The sequence below is a fragment of the Ambystoma mexicanum genome, chromosome 13 (assembly GCF_040938575.1).
Source record: "Ambystoma mexicanum isolate Mex_15411 chromosome 13, UKY_AmexF1_1, whole genome shotgun sequence".
Taxonomy (NCBI): domain Eukaryota; kingdom Metazoa; phylum Chordata; class Amphibia; order Caudata; family Ambystomatidae; genus Ambystoma; species Ambystoma mexicanum.
The window spans coordinates 341,672,140-341,688,158 of record NC_090938.1 but is presented as its reverse complement, the minus strand read 5'-3'; the positions used below and the strand labels follow the sequence as shown (position 1 = coordinate 341,688,158).

General features: G+C 49.9%; 3 non-coding genes across 3 annotated transcripts; all 3 read left to right on the top strand.

Annotated features, from left to right (window-relative positions):
- The first annotated feature begins 3,423 nt into the window (after nt 1-3,423).
- TRNAR-ACG (transfer RNA arginine (anticodon ACG)) lies at nt 3,424-3,496 on the top strand. The gene has a single exon. It is a non-coding gene; the product is annotated as a tRNA-Arg (tRNA).
- A 311-nt stretch (nt 3,497-3,807) lies between these two features.
- Nucleotides 3,808-3,880, top strand: TRNAR-ACG (transfer RNA arginine (anticodon ACG)). The gene has a single exon. It is a non-coding gene; the product is annotated as a tRNA-Arg (tRNA).
- A 4,817-nt stretch (nt 3,881-8,697) lies between these two features.
- Nucleotides 8,698-8,770, top strand: TRNAR-ACG (transfer RNA arginine (anticodon ACG)). The gene has a single exon. It is a non-coding gene; the product is annotated as a tRNA-Arg (tRNA).
- The last annotated feature ends 7,249 nt before the right edge of the window (nt 8,771-16,019 follow it).

The following is a 16,019-nucleotide window of genomic DNA, read 5'->3' as shown; positions in this document are numbered from 1 at the left end:
CACTACTTCTTTTCGTACACTTTGACCACTGCCCAGGGGTCTAACCTCTCTCCCTGGCTGTAAACCAATACCTGGCACCCATTGCCCACCGCATTGCAGCTCTCTGCTTCAACTTTCAGTGCTATGCGGATGACACTCTGCTTGTTTTCAGGCTTCCCTCCCTCATCTCTGACCATCTGTCTGCCATCCAGGAGTGGTGTACCGCCAATGATCTCTGCCTTAATCCCAGTTAGAGATTCTCCTCGTCGGCACACCTACACCCTCCTTTCCCGCCACTCCCTGGCCCGGCCTCCCTTGGCCCTCTTCCTGCTCCCACCTGTGAGGCTAAGAACCTCGGGGTCATCTTCGACTCCACACTCTCCTTTTCTTCTCACATCTCTGACATCTCTAAGAAGTCAAACTACCAACTGCACATTTGCAGAGGTATTATTCCTTTCCTCTCCTTCCCCCAGAGGCTTACTGTATTTAGAGCTCTGGTTCTCTCTAGGCTAGACTACTGCAACAGCCTCTTTCTAAATCTGCCTGCTTCTACTCTCCGTCCTCTGCAACTCGTCCAGAACAGGACTGCAAGACGTTTCCTTGGTCTGAAGCCCAGGGATCGTATCTCTCCAGCCCTGAAATCTTTTCATTGCTCCCAGGTTCTGCAAGGGTTAAAGTCAAGAACCTCTGCATTGTCCACAAGGCTTACTGGGGCCTGGGTCCAAAATACCTTCAACTCTCTCTCCGTAAATACCTTCCCACTCGAGCTCTTCGCTCCTCCACCTCCAACTCCCTCAGGGCCAGTCGCTTCTCCAAGCAACGAGTTGGGGGTAGATCTCTTTCCTCAGCTGGGGCTTCCCTCTGGAACAGCCTGCCTGCCACACTGAAACTTGAGGAGAACCATCTCTGGTTCCGGAAGCACCTCAAGACCTTCCTCTTTGCTTCTGCCTTTGCTCTTCCACCCCCCTGCTGATCTGTCTGCTTCGGCTCCGTGCATCTGGCTACCCTCTGATTTTGGGCCCAGGTCCCTGCCCACCCAGCCATACACCTGCACTGCCTCCTGGCAACCCTTGCACGCAATCCTTGCACTTGGGTCTGTATCTGTAACCCTACAGTGCCCTTACCTGCACTTATCAGACACCCCTTGTCTGCGCTTTAAACCTCGCACTTGCCACCCTGCTGGCTGCGCTACCAGTTGTTGTTGTTTTTATCCCTTCCTCAGCACGTTCCACCTCGCCCCTCTCCCTTGAACTTTCCTCCCTCTCCCCTGCACTTGAGCATTCTCAATGTCACTGGGCCTAGGAAGATCGCTGTTCTGTACTCCCTTCTTCCCCTCCCTTGCCTCGTCACGCTCTGAAACACGCGTGTATGAGTACGATTCAAATACAATATCATGTCATATCATAGCAGGAATCTATAGACCTGAAGATACGCAACTCCTTCAATCATTCATTGCAAACAGTAACAAACAAGGATGATTCCTCAGTGGTGTCATGGAGGCCCTTAACAGGTCTGAGTGATGTCCCCAACATCTGGAACACGATTTATCCTCCCATTACATCACTAATGAAACTTCTTTGCCTTCTCCATTGTTCAGGACGTTTTGGCATGTGCCAATTTGCACTGGACGCAGATCCCCTGCCGCTGAGGCCTCTTGGCCATGACCTTTTAGCACTGCTATGATTTGGCAAGTGAAGAATCACAACATGGGGCCACCACTAGATGCAATGTGATGTACGCTATCTGCCACGATGGGCTACGTGCTACATACCAACATACAGAAAGCTGAGTCTTTACTTTTCGAAGGGTTTTACCGTGAAAGGGCTGTTTGGCACTTACATGGCAGAATGGATGGACCTCAGAATAGAATACTTTGTGCATCTACCTACATCCGAAGAGACACTGTCAAAGGCGTGCCTGTTCACTTTGACTGCCTGTCTGATCTTGAACAACTAGCGTAGGTCTGGGGTAAGTTGAAGACTCAACAAACACGTACCTTAACTTGGTAGTGATCTGACGATATGGGCAGGCTGGGCGAAATCTATTGGGATCAAAGGACCTCGTGTCACCTTGCCAGTCTACAGTGGTTTGATGGATAGGGGTACAGTGGGGTGGGGCAGTGGGTAGGGTCGGTGTACAGTGGTGTGGGATATTGTGGGTAGCGAAGAGTGGGGTAGGTGTAGAGTGGTTTGGGGTATAGTCAGTGGTGGTAGAGTAGGGTGGGGATAAGGGTAGATTGGGTGAGAGGGGCGAGGTGGGAATAGAGGGGGTGGGGTAGTGAGTTAAGGTCAGGTAGAATTGGGTAAGATTTTTGTTATTATACCGGTAGCCATTTACAGCAGCAATTAAGCCATTAACTCACAGCAGACTGCTTAGAAACAACATAGATACAAGGGGTTGAGATTTGGGTGGGTGGGGCAAGGAGTGGGTGGGAATGGCCAAAGAGGTAAGCATGGCCCAAAGCAGTCAATTAGTCGATAAACAACCAACAATATTTAACAAATATATAACCCAAAAAAAAAAAACAAGTCGTGTGTCCCTCTTCACATGTCATCTCCCTCCTACCTGTACTTCAATGCAACGGTTTCGGCTTATAGGTGGTGCTTAAACTGCAGAGTAGGCCATGTGCCTTCATCGCACCGGTGTTGTATACTAAACTGTTCCCCATGATAGACTGCTCGCCTGGTGTTCGGCAATCTTGGAGCCCCAACCCAACACCCTGACACAGCGATCGCCAAAAGGAAATAAAAATGTGCTGAAATGCTCCAGCCGGGCTTCTTAGTCCTGCTCTCTAAGAGGAAGGCTACAGCTCAATAAAACACCTTTTAAGAAGTAAACAAAAAATTGTATTCAATATATTATATGTTATTTTCTTAAAGTGAAAAACCCCATTTTATGTCTCTCACTTGTTGCATGTTTCGCGTTTCTGTGGTATGCACGTCGAGTACTCCTTGGCACGCCTATCACTCAGGCCTTACCTGTTTCATATCTGTATGGCACTTTTGGGGTTGATCTGGGTACAGATCATCCTCTCCCGCGGATTTAACACTGAAGAGCACCGAGCACATAAAATGGTACAATACTAAAAAGTGAAAACAGTCTAAATCTGTTATTTGCGCATGAAAATGTGAGTGCTATAGTACAATAAATGAGATGCTTGGTCCGTAAAACTCGCCAGAAAATACGTGCAGAGAGTTGCAATCCGGGCAGTATCTGATGCCAAATGCGTTCTTTGTCAGATGTTTGTATGTATTGTTTTCAATAAAGTATTTAAAAATGAGCCTTCTTTAACACATGTCACACGCCTGCTTATTGTGTGCTGGTAGCGTTTTCCTACCTCTCCCTGTAAAAATGAGAACAAAGTTTCTCGTGATGTCGCAGGCAGCCCGACCTGAGCCTCTGGTTCGTAACAAAAGGGCTGAATGCAGCTCACAGTGCAGCAGCGGGCCAGTGGCGCAATGGATAACACGTCTGCCTACGGAGCAGAAGATTCCAGGTTCGACTCCTGGCTGGCTCGTTCAAATGCTGCCTTTTTGTTCTGTATTTAAAAATGAGCCTTCTCACGCAAGACACTCGAAGCTCATTGTGTGTTTGTAGTCAGTGTTGCAGCGTGTTTCTACCTCTACTCGGGAGAAAAAATGGGAACTACGTTATTTCTCATGATGTCTCTAACACATGGCACACGCCTGCTCATTGTCAGTTCGTAGGCGTGTTTTCAACCACCTCTCCTTATAAAAATGAGAACTAAGTTGCTCATGATCGCTCAATCCGCATGATGAGCCTCTGCGTCGTAACAAAAGTGCTGATTCCAAGAGTCACTGCAGCAGAGGGCCAGTGGCGCAATGGATAACGCGTCTGCCTACGGAGCAGAAGATTCCAGGTTAGACTCCTGGCTGGCTCGTTCAAGTGCTGCCTTTCTGTTCTAGAAAGTATTTAAAAAGGAGCCATGGCACACAAGAGCACATTGTTTGTTCGTAGTTAGTGCGTTTATTCCACCTCTCCGCTGGGAAAAATGAGAACTAAGTTTCTCATGATTTCTCTAACGCATGGCACACGCTCGCTCACCTGCTCATTGTGGGCTTGTAGCGTTTTTTTCTACCTCTCCTTGTAAAAATGAGAAGTACCTTTCTCATGGTGTCTCAAGCAGCAAACTTCCGTTTCGTTACAAAAGTGCTGACTCCTGCTCACGCTGTAGCAGCGGTCCAGTGGCGCAATGGATAACACATTTGACTAATTCCAGGTTGACTCCTGGCTGGCTCGGTCATAGGCTGCCTTTTTGATTTATTCAAAGGCTGCAGACAGGCCTAGTAACAAGAGGAGGGCTTACTTCTTGGCATCTTTGATATCATCCAGTTGAATCTTTAGGTCCAGTAAGGCCGATTCAGTGAAGTGGCTTGGTTGGAAACCAGATTGGCGTAAGCCCAGGAGATTGTGTGATTCCAGTCAAAACAGGTTCTTCCCTGTTCGTCCAAAACCATCAAGGACCACATTGACACCCTTGCTCTGAATCTGGCCGACGTCTGTAACCATTCCTTCACCTCTGGAATCTTCCCCTCCACTCTGAAGCACTCTCTTGTGCACCCTCTTCTCAAAAATCCCACAGCCGACCCCTCCGGCCCGGCTAACTATCGCAGGTTTCTATCACTCTTTTCCAGGGCAAACTCTTGGAAAAGCTGACCATCTCTCAGCTTAATCTTCACACCGACTCTGTTGGTTGTCTCCATGACCATCAGCCTGGCTTCAGAGCTGTCAGGAGCATGGAAACTGCTCTCCTGAACACCCGTGAAGACCTGCTCTCCAACCATGACTCTAACATCCCTTTTGTGTCCTCATCCTACCCAATCTCTCTACTGCCTTTGACATGGTCAACCATGCCATCCTGCTCAACTGTCTCTGTGATAAGCCGGGTATCACCGATCAGGCCCTGGATGACCTCTTTCCTCTCTGTTCGACCCTCCCAGGTCCAACTTGGGTCCTTCCTTTTCGCCATCTCATTCTCTACTTGTGGTGTTCCCCAGGGGCAGTGGTCGAAGTGAGCGGGAGCGGTCGGGAGCGGTGCTCCTCTACTTTTTTAAATTACGTTTTACAGCTCCTGTACTGTTATTTTAAAAAGAAACCGTTCCAGAATGCTTTCGTTTTAAAATAAAAGTGTAGGAAGACGTTGCAGCTTGCACTTTCAGTGCACTGCACTGAACGTTCCCTTAAACAGCAGGTGTTAGTGGTTGGGGGTTTGTATTGTGTGTGGGAGAGGGCGTGGCGGTGGGGTTTGTGGGGAGTGGGTGCAGGCCAGTAGGAACATAGTTCCACTACTTCTTTTCGTACACTTCGACCACTGCCCAGGGGTCTAACCTCTCTCCCTGGCTGTTCAACCAATACCTGGCACCCATTGCCCACCGCATTGCAGCTCTCTGCTTCAACTTTCAGTGCTATGCGGATGACACTCTGCTTGTTTTCAGGCTTCCCTCCCTCATCTCTGACCATCTGTCTGCCATCCAGGAGTGGTGTGCCGCCAATGATCTCTGCCTTAATCCCAGTTAGAGATTCTCCTCGTCGGCACACCTGCACCCTCCTTTCCCGCCATTCTCTGGCCGGCCTCCCTTGGCCCTCTTCCTGCTCCCACCTGTGAGGCTAAGAACCTCGGGGTCATCTTCGACTCCACACTCTCCTTTTCTTCTCACATCTCTGACATCTCTAAGAAGTCAAACTACCAACTGCACATTTGCAGAGGTATTATTCCTTTCCTCTCCTTCCCCCAGAGGCTTACTGTATCTAGAGCTCTGGTTCTCTCTAGGCTAGACTACTGCAACAGCCTCTTTCTAAATCTGCCTGCTTCTACTCTCCGTCCTCTGCAACTCGTCCAGAACAGGACTGCAAGACGTTTCCTTGGTCTGAAGCCCAGGGATCGTATCTCTCCAGCCCTGAAATCTTTTCATTGCTCCCAGGTTCTGCAAGGGTTAAAGTCAAGACCCTCTGCATTGTCCACAAGGCTTACTGGGGCCTGGGTCCAAAACACCTTCAACTCTCTCTCCGTAAATACCTTCCCACTCGAGCTCTTCGCTCCTCCAACTCCCTCAGGGCCAGTCGCTTCTCCAAGCAACGAGTTGGGGGTAGATCTCTTTCCTCAGCTGGGGCTTCCCTCTGGAACAGCCTGCCTGCCACACTGAAACTTGAGGAGAACCATCTCTGGTTCCGGAAGCACCTCAAGACCTTCCTCTTTGCTTCTGCCTTTGCTCTTCCGCTCCCCTGCTGATCTGTCTGCTTCGGCTCCGTGCACCTGGCTACCCTCTGATTTTGGGCCCAGGTCGATGCCCACCCAGCCATACACCTGCACTGCCTCCTGGCAACCCTTGCACGCAATCCTTGCACTTGGGTCTGTATCTGTAACCCTACAGTGCACTTACCTGCACTTATCAGACACCCCTTGTCTGCGCTTTAAACCTCGCACTTGCCACCCTGCTGGCTGCGCTACCAGTTGTTGTTGTTTTTATCCCTTCCTCAGCACGTTCCACCTCGCCCCTCTCCCTTGCACTTTCCTCCCTCTCCCCTGCACTTGAGCATTCTCAATGTCACTGGGCCTAGGAAGATCGCTGTTTTGTCCTCCCTTCTTCCCCTCCCTTGCCTCGTCACGCTCTGAAACACGCGTGTATGAGTACGATTCAAATACAATATCATGTCATATCATAGCAGGAATCTATAGATCTGAAGATACGCAACTCCTTCAATCATTCATTGCAAACAGTAACAAACAAGGATGATTCCTCAGTGGTGTGATGGAGGCCCTTAACAGGTCTGAGTGATGTCCCCAACATCTGGAACACGATGTATCCTCCCATTACATCACTAATGAAACTTCTTTGCCTTCTCCATTGTTCAGGACGTTTTGGCATGTGCCAATTTGCACTGGACGCAGATCCCCTGCCGCTGAGGCCTCTTGGCCATGACCTTTTAGCACTGCTATGATTTGGCAAGTGAAGAATCACAACATGGGGCCACCACTAGATGCAATGTGATGTACGCTATCTGCCACGATGGGCTACGTGCTACATACCAACATACAGAAAGCTGAGTCTTTACTTTTCGAAGGGTCTTCCCGTGAAAGGGCTGTTTGGCGCTTACATGGCAGAATGGATGGACCTCAGAATAGAATACTTTGTGCATCTACCTACATCCGAAGAGACACTGTCAAAGGCGTGCCTGTTCACTTTGACTGCCTGTCTGATCTTGAACAACTAGCGTAGGTCTGGGGTAAGTTGAAGACTCAACAAACACGTACCTTAACTTGGTAGTGATCTGACGATATGGGCAGGCTGACGAAATCTATTGGGATCAAAGGACCTCGTGTCACCTTGCCAGTCTACAGTGGTTTGATGGATAGGGGTACAGTGGGGTGGGGCAGTGGGTAGGGTCGGTGTACAGTGGTGTGGGATATTGTGGGTATCGAAGAGTGGGGCATGTGTAGAGTGGTTTGGGGTATAGTCAGTGGTGGTAGAGTAGGGTGGGGATAAGGGTAGATTGGGTGAGAGGGGAGAGGTGGGAATAGAGGGGGTGGGGTAGTGAGTTAAGGTCAGGTAGAATTGGGTAAGATTTTTGTTATTATACCGGTAGCCATTTACAGCAGCAATTAAGCCATTAACTCACAGCAGACTGCTTAGAAACAACATAGATACCAGGGGTTGAGTTTTGGGTGGGTGGGGCAAGGTGTGGGTCGGAATGGCCAAAGAGGTAAGCATGGCCCAAGGCAGTCAATTAGACGATAAACAACCAACAATATTTAACAAATATATAACCCAACAAAAAAAACAAGTCGTGTGTCCCTCTTCACATGTCATCTCCCTCCTACCTGTACTTCAATGCAACGGTTTCGGCTTATAGGTGATGCTTAAAATCCAGGGTAGGCCATGTGCCTTCATCGCACCGGTGTTGTATACTAAACTGTTCCCCATGATAGACTGCTCGCCTGGTGTTCGGCAATCTTGGAGCCCCAACCCAACACCCTGACACAGCGATCGCCAAAAGGAAATAAAAATGTGCTGAAATGCTCCAGCCGGGCTTCTTAGTCCTGCTCTCTAAGAGGAAGGCTACAGCTCAATAAAACACCTTTTAAGAAATAAACAAAAAATTGTATTCAATATATTATATGTTATTTTCTTAAAGTGAAAAACCCCATTTTATGTCTCTCACTTATTGCATGTTTCGCGTTTCTGTGAAATGCACGTCGAGTACTCCTTGGCACGCCTATCACTCAGGCCTTACCTGTTTCATATCTGTATGGCACTTTTGGGGTTGATCTGGGTACAGATCACCCTCTCCGCGGATTTAACACTGAAGAGCACCGAGCAAATAAAATGGTACAATACTAAAAAGTGAAAACATTCTAAATCTGTTATTTGCGCATGAAAATGTGAGTGCTATCGTACAATAAATGAGATGCTTGGTCCGTAGAACTCGCCAGAAAATACGTGCAGAGAGTTGCAATCCGGGCAGTATCGGATGCCAAATGCGTTCTTTGTCAGATGTTTGTATGTATTGTTTTCAATAAAGTATTTAAAAATGAGCCTTCTTTAACACATGTCACACGCCTGCTTATTGTGTGCTGGTAGCGTTTTCCTACCTCTCCCTGTAAAAATGAGAACAAAGTTTCTCGTGATGTCGCAGGCAGCTTGACCTGAGCCTCTGGTTCGTAACAAAAGGGCTGAATGCAGCGCACAGTGCAGCAGCGGGCCAGTGGCGCAATGGATAACGCGTCTGCCTACGGAGCAGAAGATTCCAGGTTCGACTCCTGGCTGGCTCGTTCAAGTGCTGCCTTAGCGGGGAGATCCCCACTGGACACCCCCACCTCCCTTGGCTGGAATCAACCCACAAATTGAGACACAGACAACTGTTGGAAAGTTTGGAAAAACACAAGGTCACAGTTTATTGGAGCAAGAACAAACTTGGGACGGTCCCAGCCACATTACATCAGTCAGATCAGGGTGAACCATGTCACCTCATTACCGGTGAACCATGTCACCACTTGGCCACTGGCCAAACTGACAGAGACTGCTGGTCATTCCAGCTACACTGGCACTGCCAGCAGGAACCAGGGGCACTGACCAGGAAGCATGTTGGCCTAAAGCCCTAAGTAAAGGGGGTCAGTGCCCGTCGAGCCCGGCCAATCCCGAGCCGCTGCAGCGTGAAGTCCCTCATCGGCTAGGACCGCCCCGATACTCCGCCACGCTTTGATGGAGGCTGACGCTGCCATCAATGCCCCCAACCCTAGGAACCTTACTCCCTTAAAATTCCCAGACCTTCACCTCTTCACCCCACTTACCACTGATTATCTGCAACCAGCCCTCTTCAACTCGACCAATATAGACGTCAATAAAACATCGTTGCCTTTCTCAGATAGGTGTACCCCATCGGCATCGAAATGGGAAGGCAAGGAGCTCAAACAGCAGTGCCCTATGTACCCCAGGCCCTTGGCCTTGGCGAACTTCGCCACACTTCTATTGAGGCGTTTCTGGGATTTTTCCATGCCGGCTAGCGACATGGCGTCTCTCCACACCTGTCTCTGTACGACCTCCGACCAGAATATTTCCGTGCCCGGCAATTCATGTGCCAATAAGCGCAAGGTGACTTGTATTTGGCGAGCAAACATCCCCGACCCAGCTTGGCCAGGTCATTGCCCCCCAAATGAATTACCAACCACCTTGGTGCCCGCCTCCACTGGAGACGCCAGTTAATTGCAGGCAGCAAGGAATGCCACCGCATACCAGGAGTGCCCAGCCACACGCATTCGGTAACCTTAAGCCCCAGGTTATGGCCGATCGTCCATTGCCTGGCCCTTTGCTCAGCGCGTGTCACAAAAGAGTGGCCGATCAGCCATACTGCATCATCTGAAGGAAAAAACATATCACAACATAAGTCTGGTGGGATCAAAACAACATACCCGCACCTCAAACCCCGGCCCACAAGTCCTTGGGCTCTAGTAGTCTGTTGGAAATGCACCGTGTTGGGGTCGGACATACAACAGATAACGGCCAGACACCCACCTCCCCACTTTCATGATTGCCTTGGGGGACATCCCCTGTTGAAATGCTGTGGTAGCTGCACCTATCCTGAAACTGTGAGTGGACCAACCCCCTGGATACCCAAGGCCCTCAAAGCCATTGTCAGCACTTTGCGAAACTGGAATATAGAAAGGGGGGACGTGTCAGCATGGGTGAGCAGGGGCCAGCAGTAGTTGCTTTCATCAATACAAAACCCTTAAAAAGGGACACCGGGCAAGAGTCAGCCAGGGGGGCCCCATGGAGTATTATATTATAACCTTTTCCCAGTTGATCAGTTTTGCTTTTCCTCAACCTTATATTGACCCCTTCGCCTGAATCATCATGGAACAGAGATACATCACCCAAAGTAATAGCCCTCCCCGATGCGTCCTTCTTGGAGGCCGAGACTAGCTCACTAATCCGAAATGCCCCAAAAAATGCCCATGAGAATGCCAACCTGAAAAGTGCTGTTTCATACTCACTAAAGCATATGTCTGGTAACTTGGTCAACAATTTTACCATTATCCCAAAGTCAATTGGTTTCCGCAAGTCCTTGGCCCTTGGCTCCGAACGGGCCCAACCTTTTAGCGCCGCGCGCACCAGAAAACCTTTTGTGGGATCCCCTCTCCCCGCCAATTTGGAGTGGAAGGCAACTGCCGCCAAATGCGCTGCCGCCCAACTCCTTGACCAGCCTTCAGAGTGTGCCCAGACCACGAAGGCACGCACCTGCTCCTCGGCCGTCTGTATCCCGCCCTGTAGGTCAGAGATGACACTCTTAAACTTACCATAACTCTGTTTGTACCTGGATCTTACGGTTGGCGAGAGTGAGCGCTCACTCAACTCCGCGAGCGCCCTGTCCACGCCACCAGCTGCCACCATTCCTTTTTGAACATAGCTCCCTCCGGCTTGCTGTCCGGGTGTGCCATCCGGAACTTGGACCACTGAAAGCGAGAGAGAGCGTCAGCAGCAATATTAGCAGTGCCCGGCACATGTCGAGCTCTAAATTCAATGTTATTGAAGAGACATAATTCAACAAGTTTTCTGAGTAGACTCAACATCGCTGGGCAGGATGCAGATTGGAGGTTAATGGCTTGCACCACCGCTTTGTTGTCTGACCAAAAACGGACCCTCTTGTTGGCCAAACTTTCTTGCCATAACAACAAAGCCACTACAATGGGGAACATCTCCAGGACCATTATATTTTTTGTTCTGCCTTTTTTCTGCCACTGCTGGGGCCATTTCTGGGCACACCTTTCGGGCCCTAGGATGACCCCGAAACCTTCGCTTCCTGCTGCATCCGAAAACAGTTGTAGCTCGCTGTTAGTCTCCCATGGGGTTTGCCACAGCTGAACCCCATTGAAACTGTCCAAGAATCTGCACCACATAATTAAGTCCTCCTTGAGGGCTGCGCTTAGTCTAATATGGTGTTGTTTGTGAACTACACCTGCTGTTGCTCTGGCCAGCCTTCTTGCAAAGACCCTACCCGCTGGGATGACTTTCGCAGCGAAATTAAGCTTGCCCAGAAGTTGCTGCATTTTTTCTAAGGTGGTCCTTTCCTTCTCCAAATTCCTCCCAATCTCGGCCATCAACCCCTTAACCTTGTCCTCTGGCAACCTGCAAGTCCCTTTAACAGTGTCTATTTCAATGCCCAGGAATGTTAAAGTTGTACATGGACCCTCTGTCTTCCCAGGAGCTAAGGGAACTCCCATTTCACCCATCAATTGCTGAAAGGCTGACATTGCACTTGAACAGTCCTGGGATCCCTTCTTGCCCGTGAATAAAAAATCATCCAGATAATGTACCATTGCTCCACGCTGCTCCCTTCTGCGTGCTGCCCACTCCAAGAATGTGCTGAATGATTCGAAAAAGGAGCAGGACACTGAGCATCCCATGGGCATGCATTTATCTACAAAGAAACCTCCCCTCCACTGGAATCCGAGCAGATGAAAGCTGGACGGGTTTACTGGTAATAGGCGAAATGCAGATTCTATGTCCACTTTGGCCATTAAAGCCGCTTTCCCCATGTTGGCCACCACCAGCATTGCCTGATCGAATGAAGCATAATGCACAGAGCAAGTTTCCGGGCTCAGCCAGTCATTAACAGATTCACCCTTCGGGTATGACAGGTGGTGAATGAGCCTGAACTTACCTATTTCTTTCTTGGGAACTATGCCCAGTGGTGATACAATAAAGTTTGGGAGAGGTGGGGCATCAAATGGACCCGCAATCCTGCCTAGCTCTAGTTCCTTGCTCACTTTTCTATCGACCTCCCCTGGCAATTCCCTTGCCGAAGGTAAGTTCTTAGCAAAGCGACATGTGAGGGGGCCCTCGTAAGGAATCGAAAATCCTTCCGTGAAGCCTTGGAATAGCAGATCCCTCTCGCGCTGCCTGGGATAATGCTTTAAATGCTCCCCTAGTACCTGCAAGTTGAACGGAGTGGGGCCCATTGTGGACAAATCCCCCTTTTGTGAAGTTGCTGTGACTGCCGGGGGGGGTGGGGGAGGGATTACTGTACTTTTTGCTGGCCCTTCCCCCCAGGGAGACCTTCCCGCTTGAAACATCTGACCAGGGAATGATTCCCCCCACATTTACTACACTCGTGGTTGTACCTGCATTTAGGGCCCCAGTTGCAGTTGCCTTTGTTAAAATACCTGCATGACCTGTTCCCTGCTTTCTTCTCTCCTTGAGACCCGTTCGTACTACCCGCTCCTGTGTTACCTGACATTTGCCCCCCCCCCCCGTCCCTGGGGGGCATTGTGAAAGGGTTGCCCCTTGCCACCAGGGTTTTGTTTACCGTACCAATTCCTTTTACCACTTTTATGAACATCATCCCAAGCAATACTCTTCCTTTGCTTCCCCCCCATGAAAGAGACCCAACCCTCCATCATTTTTTGGTCCCAAGTCATTTCGGGGCATTGTTGCATCATATGTCTAAATTTTCTGTCATAATCAATCCATCCCGTGGAACCATATTCCCTTGCTTCTTCAACAATCGATTCTCTATATTTCACCAAACCTGGCCCGTGTTCAGGGTTTTTTTCCATCACTAACACAGACAGTATGGCGAACGCTTTCTCCCAGTTGGCGATGTTCTCTTCCGGATGATACTTCCGGTGCCTCTTATTGTTTTCCTCTGCACTCAAAGTGACATTGGGACCGGCATCCTCTATTGCCAGCAGGCTAAATATGTCGATATTTTTCCTAGCCCATACCTGCTCTCTAATGTCTTGGGGGATGTGCCATGCCAAGGATGACCTGCCTGACAAGAGGGGGGCCGCTGTCACTGGCTGCTCTGCTGTTAAAGGTGCTGCGAGTGGGGCAAGGGAAGAGGGGGGTGGCAGTGGCAGGTGATAGGGCTGACTTGGGAACACCAGGGGCTGGCCCTGGGGTGGTCGTCGGCACAACGGGGGAGAGCCCTAGGGCCGGCATAGGCTCACTGTGGGCGGGACCTGGGGCAGTCGTGGGAACAACGGGGGCGGGTCCTGGGGCCGGCATAGGCACACTGTGGGCGGGCCCGGGGGCTGTCCTGGGAACAACGGGGTTGGGCAAGGTCAATGGATTGATGCTCGTGATGCTCACCTGGTTACCTTCCCACACGCTCCTGGCCATAGGTATGCAGGCTGTCCCTGCCGCAGGGGCCCCGCTCCCCCTGACCATTAACAGCAGTTCCTCCAAAATCATTCCAAACCTACCATTACCTACCACGCCAATGACTGGTGGCGTAACTGCAACACTCCCCGTTGGAGCCTGTAACAGGGCTGTTGGCCCTGTACCAATCTGTAATGTGTTCACACTACCAAGCCCAGTTGCTGCCATGGGTGGCAATAATTGCCGTGACTGCTGCAGCTAGGCCTACTTCACATGGAGCCTGCACCGTAGGTGCCACCTGCAACAATTCAGTACCCTTCTTACCCTTCTGCTGGCGTTTTCTCTTGGCCGGTAAAGGTTTCGGTGTGGCTTCCGTTGGGGGGGGCGTGTTACCCAGAGGGGATGGGCATATCTGAACTTCTACAGCCAATTGTTGGGGGAGCGCTGGAAGTTCCTTGGCTAACACTTTCTTAGCCCAGCCCTTTCCCTCGCTGCGCATCCTTTCCCGGAATAACGCCAAGATGGCCCCTTCGTCATCTTCTTCGCTAGAACCCGGGGTGTTGGGCACCTCCTCAATGGAGTGGAATAGGTCCTGTGATTCATCGACAGACGACATCCTATACTAAAGATTGAAAAAAGGATCAGTCACTGCATGACAAGGGTGACAAAGGATCATTCACTGCCCTTCTTTAATGAACCCACTGGTATGCATGGCTATTAATGCCTTCTTCCACCTTATGCCGTCAATTTGAAAACAGTGTTTAGTGACCTATACCTTACCACTCTTCTTTCACTGTCGCAAAAGCTTAGTTTCCACCTAAGAAGCTGCTCCTTTGCCTGACCTGCATTAAAGATAAACCGTGAAGTTAACATTTCATAATCCAATTGTACACCCCTTGATGTGACCGATGCGAGTTCTTCCTGGAGCATCGGGCGGCTACTTCAAAACTTGTATTGAAATACGAAATCTATTGACCCTTTTGAATTCAAATAACAACCCACACACTAGCATACCTTCATGCAGCATTGTGTGGGCAACAAGTGGTAAAAGATACAAAACTCGCCTTGTTGTTGTCTGCCAAATCCTGCCGGCACTTGTTCCCTAAGCATTCAGAATCGTGGTCCTAACCATATTACTCCCAAGGCACCGGGGCCATTTTGCATGGCGCGGCTTGAAGGCCCCATCCCGCTCTATGCCCGACCTATTGCGGCGTGCGAGGCTGTAGCCATTGGATCAGAGGTTGCGGTGGCTGAAAGACCACGTGCGAGCTCGGTTCAGCCGGGTATGGGCCCTGCCACCGCCTGCTCCACATCCTCAGCCCAACTCGCTGAGACGCCGGATGGGTGGTCGCGCTTTGCTAACTGCGCAGCTCCGGACTGCCCGTCAGCAGGGTCTAACAGCCCGTGCTATAATTGGCGTGCTATGGGTCAGGAAGCCAATGCCTACTGGATCACATGCAAACCTGGCGCTCACGGATGGACATTGCCATGACATAAAATACCTAAATAAAGAACCAGTGAAGCGACACGAATCATCTAACCCGCCCGTTTCGTCTCGATGGCCCTCTTACTCTGACCCGCATGGCCGCAGAGAACCAGAGCCAGCGTAACTTAATTAACCCTTCCCTTAAACATAAAGCGTTCCAAATATGTGCATAGAATGCATTGCACATGAAACGTTTACATTTGATCCATTCAAGTATGGCGCGGTGGCCATATACAAAAGAAACTCAGCCCACCTGAAAACATTTCCAATAATTTTTCAAGTGTGGCGCGGCGGCCATGTAAACGAAACGTGATGCTGGGTGTGGCGCACCATGTCCGTGTGTAGTTCGCTCGAACCCTCGACCCTTCATGTTCAAGTCACAACTCTTACTGACTGTACCACTGAGACTGGCTAAGGTAATCCTAACGTTTTTAACTACCCCCGATTAGCGAGGCGTGGTGACCATGCAATTCAAACACAAAAAAGATAATGCGCGCAACTTTCCATGTAACTTTGCAATTACCTGACAGCACCGCATAAAGGCAATCATCCAATATCTCCACCCCATGTAACCTTACATATAAAGTGAAGTTTGTATTAGAATCGGCTATGCCTGCGAGGCACGTCGGCCATGCAAAGAAACAAAAACAAAGTCGAGGCTAACAACCCTGGTCACCCATCCAAACCCGTCAATAAAGAAGGATATGACCTTCGAAACATCCTGAAACATCGTGTGGACCCATTCAAAAATATCTCCCCCGGACCCATTCTAAATATAACAACCGGGTAAACATGATTACTAGAAGCGCACAATAATTACATTGAACCGACGCGCACTCAAATGCCCGACGATAGATACAAAGAAACAGTAAGGACATCAACAACAAACGCAGCGCTGCGCGATAACAGAAAAGAATTCTCTTTCTTCCCCCCCTTAA